At 41.7% G+C, this 11,135-nt stretch overlaps 1 non-coding gene across 1 annotated transcript; it reads left to right on the top strand.

Moving 5' to 3' along the window:
- Nucleotides 1–2,709: 2,709 nt before the first annotated feature.
- LOC133249019 (U1 spliceosomal RNA) lies at nt 2,710–2,873 on the top strand. Its single transcript, XR_009736833.1, has one exon. It is a non-coding gene; the product is annotated as a U1 spliceosomal RNA (small nuclear RNA).
- Nucleotides 2,874–11,135: the final 8,262 nt, after the last annotated feature.

Raw genomic sequence — 11,135 nt, 5'->3', positions numbered from 1 at the left:
AAAATAAAAATGTCCTGGAGACATGTAGTTGCTAAAAAGATGAAAATAGTACATACCTAACAGAATGTCTGGTACATAGAATACATTTAAATAAATATTAAATCCCCTCCTTCCTTATTCCCAATTTCCTATAGTTTTCATACTCCAAGGCTATTATCTTTAGATACTTGTTCTTTGTCTTATTCAGGGATTCATTAGCTGTAAATTAGTCAAAGCCTGTCGAAATCAACTAAAAAGAAAAGTGGGGGAAGTGAGGATTATTATAATACTATAAGAAGCATCCTTACATATTTCTTTAAAAAGGAAATTAGATTCAGCTGAGCTTCACTGGGAAGGCTTTGGGGACTGGGCCACATCCATGGTATCTGCCTCATTCATTTCTCTTTGGAGGTTTCTTCCTCTTATTTCTATCTCAATCAGCACTTCTCTTCCTTATTCAATTTGGTTTGCATCTAGTTTTGGTCAGAACCGACCGTGTTGCGACTTGGTGTGTGGGTCATTCTCTCAAGAGCGAGAATTTGATTGGCTTCCTGACACCAATAGACTTCCTGACACCAATGCAGGTGTCCATGCTGATCCAATCAGAGGGCAAGATATGGTGCATCCATGGTCACTTAGTTTTGCCTGCCAGGAAAGAGAGTGATAGAAAAGAGACTTCTATAGGGAAAAGCACTCCCAAAATATGTCGACCATTTCTACTTCATTTTCCATGTATCAAATACTGTATGTATGTATATATGTGTGTATATATATATATTACTTTCAGAGAGATACATACTCTTTTGGGCTTCCCTGGTAACTCAGCTGGTAAAGAATCCCCGGTTTGATTCCTGAGTTGGGAAGATCCGCTGGAAAAGGGATAGCCTACCCACTCCAGTATTCTTGGGCTTCCCTGGTAACTCAGCTAGTAAAGAATCCATCTGCAATACGGGAGAGACCTGGGTTCCATCCCTGGGTTGGGAAGATCCCCTGGAGAAGGGAACTGCTACACACTCTAGTATTCTGGCCTGGAGAATTCCATGGACTGTATAGTCCATGGAGTCGCAAAGAGTCGGACACGACTGAGCGACTTTTCACTTCACATACTCTTTACTCTCCCAAAGAAGGTTTCTTCTCCCCATGCTTCCTCCAGAGAAGAAAATTCTGTTTTCCCAAGAGAACTATATTTTATTTTCCCAAGCTGAGATAATTCCAGTTTATTGAACTTCTTTTTAATAAGACATATTAAAAAATTGTTTGCATTGTTATTGTCCCAAGGGAGCCCTGTGGGCTTACTTTCTTACTTTTTGCCATGCCACTTAATTTAATTATGTCATCTTGTCATTGCTACACATAATCTCAGGGGACCCTGGGAAATAGGGCCATGCTGGATGCTATGCATTCCAAACATCTCCAATTCTTCTCATCAAATCATAATTTTCTTCAACCTGATGCTGTTTATACAAAACAACCATTCCAAGATGGTAATGGCCACAGGGACAAATCCAAATGGAGATGTAAGGTATTATCTGATCAATTTGATCACTTTTGACAGCTGGTTCAGATAATTAGAGCAGAAAGGAAAAGATCTCTTTTTCTCCAAGGTTTGTCTTTTGGTCTAAATTGTTTATGTCACAGTTTTATATCTTCTCTTCACTTGATGGGTACACCTATGTTTTCTCCAGCCAAAGAGTTTATTATCTAGGCAGCTTAGTAAATTTTCAGCTTTAGCCATTTTTTCTGGGAAGAAAATTTTAATGGGTAAAATTATTCATTTTAGAGTGTACAAGGCCAAAATTGACTCTGGCATTTCACTTGATGAGACCAAGGATTGCATACAAAAGATCTACATACTATGCAAATGTATTTTCTATGTATATGTATAAAGTTTGGCAACTCCCTCCCCTAAGCCCTTAAGTAATGTGCTTTGATTTGAGATAGGTTAATTCAATAAAAGCTTCACTTTCTTTTCTGAAGGCATCTGAGGGGCCAATGCTGGTGTGTTATTGACACTGCCATAAAACAGGGTAATCTCACTCATTTATCAGTTTTTGCTCTGGAGGACCTAAAGCTGAGCTTATTTAGAAACTGAATTATCTCTGGCCCTCAGAGCCAGATGGCAACTTCCTGTGAAGGTGGAGGAATATTGCTTCCAGGCGTTATTGGAAAGTAATCTCCACACCTGCCATAGCCTATGGAGCAGACTGATAAACACAGAACATGCTACATCCCTCCCACCAACCCACAGCCCCAAACAGTCCAAAGTCAGAACCAGATTCAGCATGAAATGTACAAGTGATGGCCTCCACCCTCCATGCATATCAGTCCCGTTTGACATACACATACTCAAATACTAATGCTATATTTTCAAAAAGAAAAGTTGGGTTGGCTATCACTTTCCATCCAGGTGCTTAAATAAGTCTTTTCTTCTCCTCATCATTATGAAACGGCATGGTCAAAGACAGAGAAGAATGGGTAACACTCCTGGGTACGTTTACCAGAGTATTATTAAAGAAAAGGAATTACTTTGCTTCAAAGGTGGAGATTTACAATACCTGTATAATGTTTCCAAAGGGGATAATGAAAGGTTTGGCCAGAGCTCTACATCTTACACTTACACAGGGATTTTTGACTTGTTTGTATATGTTAAACACACGCACACAATATATCCATAATATATGGATTCCATATATCCTGCCCGCCTCTTGGAATTATCAAGAGAGTGATTCAGTACTTACCTGGCAGGAAAGATACCATGATTACAAAGGTTGTTTTCCCAGGACAAAGCTTATTCATTGCACTCTGGAGGTGCTACACCCTGCGATGTCCCCAAAGGTGGAAAACTCAACTGCATAATTTGTGGTAGTTGGGGATTGAGTTCGTGCTTTCCCTGTTTAAAAAAAAAATGAGAGAGAGGGAGATAGAGAGAAGGAGGAAGGACGATTCACTCATTTTCTCATTTAATAAGTATGTTTGGTTGAAGGGATCCAAAAACAGAAAAGACATGTCTAGTTTGTAAAGAAATCCATCTTGGAGAAAGGATTAAATTAGGTCATGATATGGATAGTAGCTCACATTATTTTTAAAGTTGTCATTGTGCTAAAATGGTTTCATAATTGTGGGTCTTTTATTTTCATCCAGAACGGCTGGATATAGGTGCTTTCGAAATTATTGGAGCAGGATGATGTATAGCAAAGACATCTGCTGTGTTGCTGTGTTGGTGATAGTTCTAGCTATCAGAATCTTATCATTTTTAAAAAGACTTGTTTGTCTATTTATTTGGCTGTGGCGGGTCTTTGTCGCTGTATGTGAGCTTCTCTAGTTGCAGTGTGCAGGCCTCTGCAGTGGCTTCTTTTGCTGCGGAGCATGGGCTCTAGGCCCACAGGCTTCAGTAGCTGCAGCTCGTAGGCTCAGCGGTTGTGTCTCACTGGCTCTGGTGCACTGGGCCAGTAGTTGTGGCACATGGATTTAATAGCTCCCTGGCATATTGGACCTTCCCGAACCAGGGATGGAATCAGTGTCCTTTGCATTGCAAGGCAGATAGAAGCTTATTATTTTTTTAATTTAAATTTATTTATTTTAATTAGAGGCTAATTACAATATTGTATTGGTTTTGCCATACATCAACATGAATCCGCCACGGGTGTACACGTGTTCCCAATCCTTTACCCCATACCATCCCTCTGGGTCATCCCAGTGCACCAGCCCCAAGCATCCTGTATCCTGCATCAAACCTGGACTGGCCATTCGTTTCTTATATGATATTATACATGTTTCAATGCCATCTCCCAAATCATCCCACCCTCGCCCTCTCCCACAGAGTCCAAAAGACTGTTCTATACATCTGTGTCTCTTTTGCTGTCTCGCATACAGGGTTATCATTACCATCTTTCTAAATTCCATACATATGCGTTAGTATACTGTATTGGTCTTTTTCTTTCTGGCTTGCTTTGCTCTGTATAATAGGCTCCAGTTTCATCCACCTCATTAGAACTGATTCAAATGTATTCTTTTTAATGGCTGAGTAATACTCCATTGTGTATATGTACCACAGCTTTCTTATCCATTCGTCTGCTGATAGACATCTAGGTTGCTTCCATGTCCTGGCTATTATAAACAGTGCTGCGATGAACATTGGGGTACACGTGTCTCTTTCAATTCTGGTTTCCTCGGTGTGTATGCCCAGCAGTGGGATTGCTGGGTCATATGGCAGTTCTATTTCCAGTTTTTTAAGGAATCTCCACACTGTTCTCCATAGTGGCTGTACTAGTTTGCATTCCCACCAACAGTGTAAGAGGGTTCCCTTTTCTCCACACCCTCTCCAGCATTTATTGCTTGTAGACTTTTGGATAGCAGCCATTCTGACTGGCATGAAATGGTACCTCATTGTGGTTTTGATTTGCATTTCTCTGATAATGAGTGATGTTGAGCATGTTTTCATGTGTTTGTTAGCCATCTGTATGTCTTCTTTGGAGAAATGTCTAGTTCTTTGGCCCATTTTTTGATTGGGTCATTTATTTTTCTGGAATTGAGCTGCAGGAGTTGCTTGTATATGAAGCTTATTATTTTTAACAGGAATGCTTCTGACTATTTTCCTTTAGCTGTATTAACTTAATAAGAAATAAGTGCTAGAGGTTTTAAAGCCAGCCAGACCCGTAGTTGACTCTTGGTTTTACCAATAAGTTACTGAGTGACATTGTTGGTGGGGAGAGTAGGGGGAATCACATAAACTCTCTGACCTTTATTGTTCTTATCTATTAAATGGGGATAATAGAATTAAGGATTCTCAAAGTTTTTTTATGAGTTATATATTAGTCTGTATTTTTAAAGCACCTAAGAGAGTGGGTGGTTCCATAAATGAAAAAAAAAAATAGACAGCAGTCAGATTTTATTTCATAGGAAATCTGATTATTATAATATGACAAATTAACTGAAGGCCTCAGACAAATTAGGGATTCCCTGATGGCTCAGATGGTAGAGTCTGCCTGCAATGCGGGAGACCTGAGTTAGATCCCTGGCTTGGGAATATGCCCTGGAGAATGAAATGGCGACCCATTCCAATATTCTTGCCTGGGAAATCTCATGGACAGAGGAACCTAGCAGGCTACAGTCCATGGGGTTGCAAAGAGTAGGACATGACTGAGCAACTTCACTTTCACTTTTTCACTTTTCAGACAAATTAATACCTTTTCAAGCCCAACTCTAGAGAATCGTCTCTCAGAGTTCTTGAAATTTTTAAAAAACTATATATGAATTCCCTAGGAGGTTTTTGTTATATTAAATCCATCTAGAAAATCATTGTATGATATCATTCTCAGTATGCTAGGAGAAAAAATGTTAAACCCAAAAAGAAGATGAGGACTTCAGGTTGCTTTTTTTCCATTCAAGATAATCTGTGAAGACTGGCATGAAAATGCAGATTCTTAATTGAACAAAGACAATTATTTCCAGATTGAAGTACAGTGGTGAATAGCTCTGTGCTCCAATTACCGTCAGACTTTTATTTCCAATGGGAGGCTGAAATCACAGATGAGTTAGCCTTAATTGGGAGAAATGGCTGAAATTGTGGTTTTAATACCCTACTGTAACATCATGTATGTAGGTCATCTTTTTTCATTTATACATGACTGTGCCCTGTTTATGTCCATTTGGGACAGCAAGCTGTGATGGCAAGAGGGATAGCCTTTTTACAAACAAAGGTATAAGCATCCAGAAGTTAATTAGAGCCATAAAACTGTATAGCTTTTAAATAAAGGAGTGGAAAAGTCCATTCTTTTTTATAACTATATATGAATTCACTGACTAATGTGAAAACCTAACTCAAGATAGCATTACTTCAAGCAAGATTTCCTCGATCCTGACTATTCCTTCATAATATATTCCACTTAAGACTATCAGAGAGTAGCCCAGCCATGAATACATAGGCCCCCTCAAATTAGGTCAGGTCTAACAGATTTTCTAAAGGTTGAAAAAAATACAAATACAAACGTCAGATGAAGTCTATGCTTTTCAAACAACCAGCGAACACCAAAGGAGAGTTTGTTGTATGGTTGAGTTGGACATGGTGTTGTGTTGGCAGAGATGAAGATATGGAAATGTTATTAGTAAAGATTCCTCTTCTCAGGTTCCTTTTTCACTCCAGCTGGGAATTCTAGAATCGGACACACGAAACCTTGTCACCAACCGTGGTGAATCATTTGTGTCCATATAGATGTTTCCTGTTTTCAAAGGGATTTCACAAATTATTTCTTTTGATTGATCCTCATTCCTCCAAACTCCAAGCTAGGTGGGGTAAATTTCATCACCTCTTTTTACAAATAAATAAACTGAGGCCCATATCCTTGCTTAGGGGGAGAGTGAAAGAGCATAGGGCTGGAACAAAGACCCAGCCTTTGATTAATAATAGCCAACCCAAAATGTCACATGTCACCAGAAAGTGAAAGTGTTAGTTGCTCAGTTGTGTCCGACTTTATGTGACCCCATGGACTGGTAGTCTGCCAGGCTCCTCTGTCCATGGGATTCTCCAGGCAAGAATACTGGAGTGGGTTGCCATTCCCTTCTCCAGGGGATCTTCCCAATGCCGGAATTGAACCCAAGTTTCTTGCATTGTAAGCAGATTCTTGACCATTTGAGCCACCAAAGAAGCCCTACATGTCACTGGAGGAACTGTAAATGACTTCCATGCCTTAGCATGTACTTCCCTGGTAGCTCAGTGGCAAAGAATCCACCTGCAATGCAGAAGATGCACATTTGATCCCTGGGTCAGGAGGATCCCCTGGAGTAGAAAATAGAAACCCATTCCAGTATTCTTGCCTGGGAAATCCCATGGACAAAGGAGCCTCATGGGCTATAGTCCAGGGGATCTCAAAGAGTCAGACTTGACTGAGTGACTGATTGTGCACACATGCCTTAACATGCCAGCCACTACACTTCCACTGTCTTTCAGGCCATGGAAACAACAAGAAAAACACTTGTGCTGTCTGTTCTCCTATAGTCATTAGCTTTCATAATTAGGGAGATATATATTGTTATCACCAACCTGCAGATGTGGAAACTGGTGCTCATAAAGGATAAGTGACTTTTTCAAAGTCTGACAATTAGTTAAGGGATGAAACTAGACCCAGACTAGCCTCACTGACTGACTCTAAATTCTGTGCTTTTTCCATTTGCCAGAAAAGACCCAGGTTTTTATTATACCTCCTTTGCTTCTGATGCTTTTCACAAAATGTATTCGTTTGTTCAACAAAAATCACAGCAGTGGACAAAATAGACCCCCAATCCCTGCCCCTATAGAGCTTACATTCTAGTAGGAAAAATAGACAATACACAAAATAAGTGAAAAGATACTGTATGTTTGATGGTTGTAAGTGCTATGGAGAAGCTGGAAAGGATTTTCAGGAGACAGCGAAGTTGAGATTTTAGACCAGGTCATCTGGGGAGGCTTCCCTGAAAGGTGGCATTTCAGAAAGGTTCAGAGGGAAGTGAGAGAGTAAATCTGCATTTCAGATGGAGGAAGAAGCAGTGGTCCCCAGCTCAGTGTTTGCCTGGCTTGACCAAGGAATAGGGCAGAAGTGAAGGAGGCTGGAGCTGTGAGGGTAGGGGTAAAGGAGTAAGACCACAGGTCCTAGGGTGATGAGAGGTCAAACAGAGCCAGGCTTAGGCCAACTTGAGGAGTTTCCAGAGTGAAATGGATGCTATTTGAGTGTTTTGATTAAAGGACACCGTTATTCTGACATGTCGTAAGGAAAGCTCTAGATCCGTGCTGAGAATAGATGAACAAGGGTCCAAATGGAGGAAGAAAAAACAGTTAGAAGGGAAATGACAACAATAACAATAATTATAATATTATTAAATTAAAACAGGCAAAAAATGATTGCTATTGGCTTCCACCAGGAAGATGATAAAAAATGGTCAGAAAGAAATACGGCTGGCTGTACCCCTGTTGCAGCCTGTCTGCCTTGGTTGCTAAGGGTCTTGGGGACATGAAGAGGGAGGGAGCCCTCCCAGCACAAAGCTCCCAGGAGTGGCAGGCAGTCAAGAGAGAACCTCCTGAGGAGAGGGGCTGGTTGATGACCACATCTGCTCCCCAGATGCCATGCAGCAGGGTTCTCAGGGAGGCTACTCTCTCCCCACACTGCTCCTAGCCAGAGCTCCTTTCTCAGACCATCTTTGCGCCAATCCTCCTTCATCCCCTTTCTCCCTTCATAGACCTGCAGCATTGACATACCTGGCCACTGTCATCCACCTCGGGCTTCAGCAGTTCTTTCTCTCTAATGAGGTTCTTGGAACTCCAGTTGGCATATCCAATTGTTTATTCTAGCCAATAGCAAATAAAGATCCTGTTCCTAACAAAAATAAATACAAATTGAGCTTTTACTATGTGTCAAAACCTGAACTAAGTGCTATACATGAAATACTAATATATCTTTCTAACCTTTGTGCATGCTTAGTCATTCAGTCATGTCCAACTCTTTGCAACCCCATGGACTGCAGCCCACCAGGCTCCTCTGTCCATGGGATTTCCCAGGCAAAAATACAGGAATGGGTTGCCATTTCCTACTCCAGGGGATCTTCCCAACCCAGGGATCAAACCCATGTCTCCTGCATTGCAGGCGAATTATTTACCATCTAAGGCACCAGGGAGCCCTTTTAATCTTTACTACAACCCAGCGAGGAAAGTACTATTTTATGTACAAAGAGTATCAGAAAGATAATCAATTTGCCCAAATTCAAATAGCTGGCAAACAAAGACGTTGCCACTGAACTTAGACAGCTAGGGTATAGAATCTTAATTTTTGCTACTATATCAATCTCAAGTCAGGTTCATGGCTCCTCTGACTCCAAGCCTCTTGGCTATTTGATGCCAGTCTGCTAATATGATTATAAGATTTTGATCACATGTATCCATGCGGCTCAGCAGGAAGCTAGTGCCTTAATGTGCTGGTACCTGAGTATTCTAGTACCATCTCTATAGTTAGCTGCTGCTGCTGCTGCTGCTAAGTCATGTCCGATTTTGTGCAACCCCATAGACAGCAGCCCACCAGGCTCCCCCATCCCTGGGATTCTCCAGGCAAGAACACTGGAGTGGGTTGCCATTTCCTTCTCCAATGCATGAAAGTGAAGTCACTCAGTCGTGTCCGACCCTTTGCGACCCCATGGACTGCAGCCCACCAGGCTCCTCCATGCATGGGATTTTCCAGGTTAGGCTTTCCACCAATTCCCCAGGGCCATACAGTTCCACCTCTCTAGAAGACAGCTGTTCTTGTTTCTCTGCAAATATTTGTCTGATACCTGGCTAGTATCTTTGTCACATTTCAAAGTTTGTATTTTATCTATTTTAAGTGAAAACTATGGGATAAACTATCATGGGATGAAGAAAAGAGCCCTAAATTGGGATGAGAAGACCTGGTTTCGAGTCCCAACTCCAGCACTAAGGCAGTTGAAGATGCACTCCATTGCTAGACACAAAACCACATCTGAGCTAGTCAAGGAAAAGAGGGAATTTATTTGGTCATCCTAACTGGCAAGTCCAAAGGGTGACATTAATTTCAGACATGACTGCATCCAGGGAATTAAATAACAGAGGACTCTGTCTCACTGGATCTATCACCTCTGTCTGCCACTGTTTGGGCTTTGCTCTTGGTATGTTAATTGTATTTTACAGTAAAGATGGCTCTCCCCAACTCCATGCTAGGTTTTTCTTAATACTGCTGCTACTGCTAAGTCACTTCAGTCATGTCCGACTCTGTGTGACACCATAGACGGCAGCCCACCAGGCTCCCCGATCCCTGGGATTCTCCAGGCAAGAACCTGGAGTGTGTGGCCACAGGACATTACAAAAGAAACCAATCCGCCCTCACCATATTCATGTAAACCCCTAAATACAGACATGATTGGCCTTATTTGGGAAAGGTGTTTGACCATGAACCAGCTGCTAGGTCTCAGTTGACGATGTATTCTGCTGGGCAGCCTGGATGATGAGTACACCTCTGCAGTGGGGAATACAGGACAAGCTAATCAACCATCACATCAGCAGGAGACAGTTCAGCAGTAAAAAAAAAAAAAAAAAATGCTGAGCAGGTAAATGTCACAACTTTACACAACAATCATGAAAGGTCTTCCCATACAGAACACATGCATGCCCCTCAACAGGGCAACCCAAAGCCTCAGCCACCTGCCACATCCAGCTCCAAGTCCTAACTACTGGGTCATATGCAGTCCTCTTCATCAGGTCCAGATGTAACTCCTGTGATACAGCAAGTCAAAACAAGAAATAAGTTACCTGACCCTACACATCTCCTCTCACTCATACACACGTATAATACCCTTAGAATACATCGTACACACACACAATATACTCAGTATACATCTTGGCTTTCTAGGTGAAAGGCATTTCCTATAACAAAGGGTTAAATCAAAAGAGCAGAGACTGACTCTCCTGGTGGTCCAGTGGTTAAGAATCCACCTTGTGATACAGGGTACCTGGGTTTGATCACTGATTGGGAACTAAGCTTCCCTGGTGGCTCAGAGGGTAAAGCATCTGCCTGCAATGTGGGAGACCCGGGTTTGATCCCTGGGTCTGAAAGATTCCCTGAAGAAGGAAATGGCGACCCACTCTGGTACTCTTGCCTGGAAAATCCCATGGACAGAGAAGTCTGGTGCAGGCTATAGTCCATGGGGTCGAAAAGAGTTGGACACGACTGAGTGATTTCACTTTCACTTTCATTTTGGGAACTAAGATTCCACGTGCTGTGGAGCAACCCAGCCCACTCACCACAGCTAGGAAGCCCGTGAGCCACAGCGAAAGATCCCACATGACACAACAGAGATTCTGCATGCTCCAGCTAAGACATGACTCAGTCACATAAATAATTAAGAGTAGAGACTATTTAGACCAAGAAATAAAGTACATCTTGTACAGAGGCATGTTACATATTGAATTGTGTTCCCCTCGGAAGAGGTATATTGAACTCCTAACTCCCAGTACCTCAGCATGTGACCATTGGAGACAGGATCATTAGAGAGGTAATCAAGATAAAATGAAGTCATTAGAGTGTGTTCTAATCCAATATGGTGTTGTTATAAGAAGAAATCTAGACACAACAGAAACACAGGTGAACATGAAGACAGCCATCTACAAGCCAAGGAGAGGGACC

This window comes from Bos javanicus, chromosome 5 (assembly GCF_032452875.1).
Source record: "Bos javanicus breed banteng chromosome 5, ARS-OSU_banteng_1.0, whole genome shotgun sequence".
Lineage (NCBI taxonomy): Eukaryota > Metazoa > Chordata > Mammalia > Artiodactyla > Bovidae > Bos > Bos javanicus.
The sequence above is the reverse complement of the archived record's forward strand: the minus strand, read 5'-3'. Positions and strand labels throughout refer to the sequence as shown.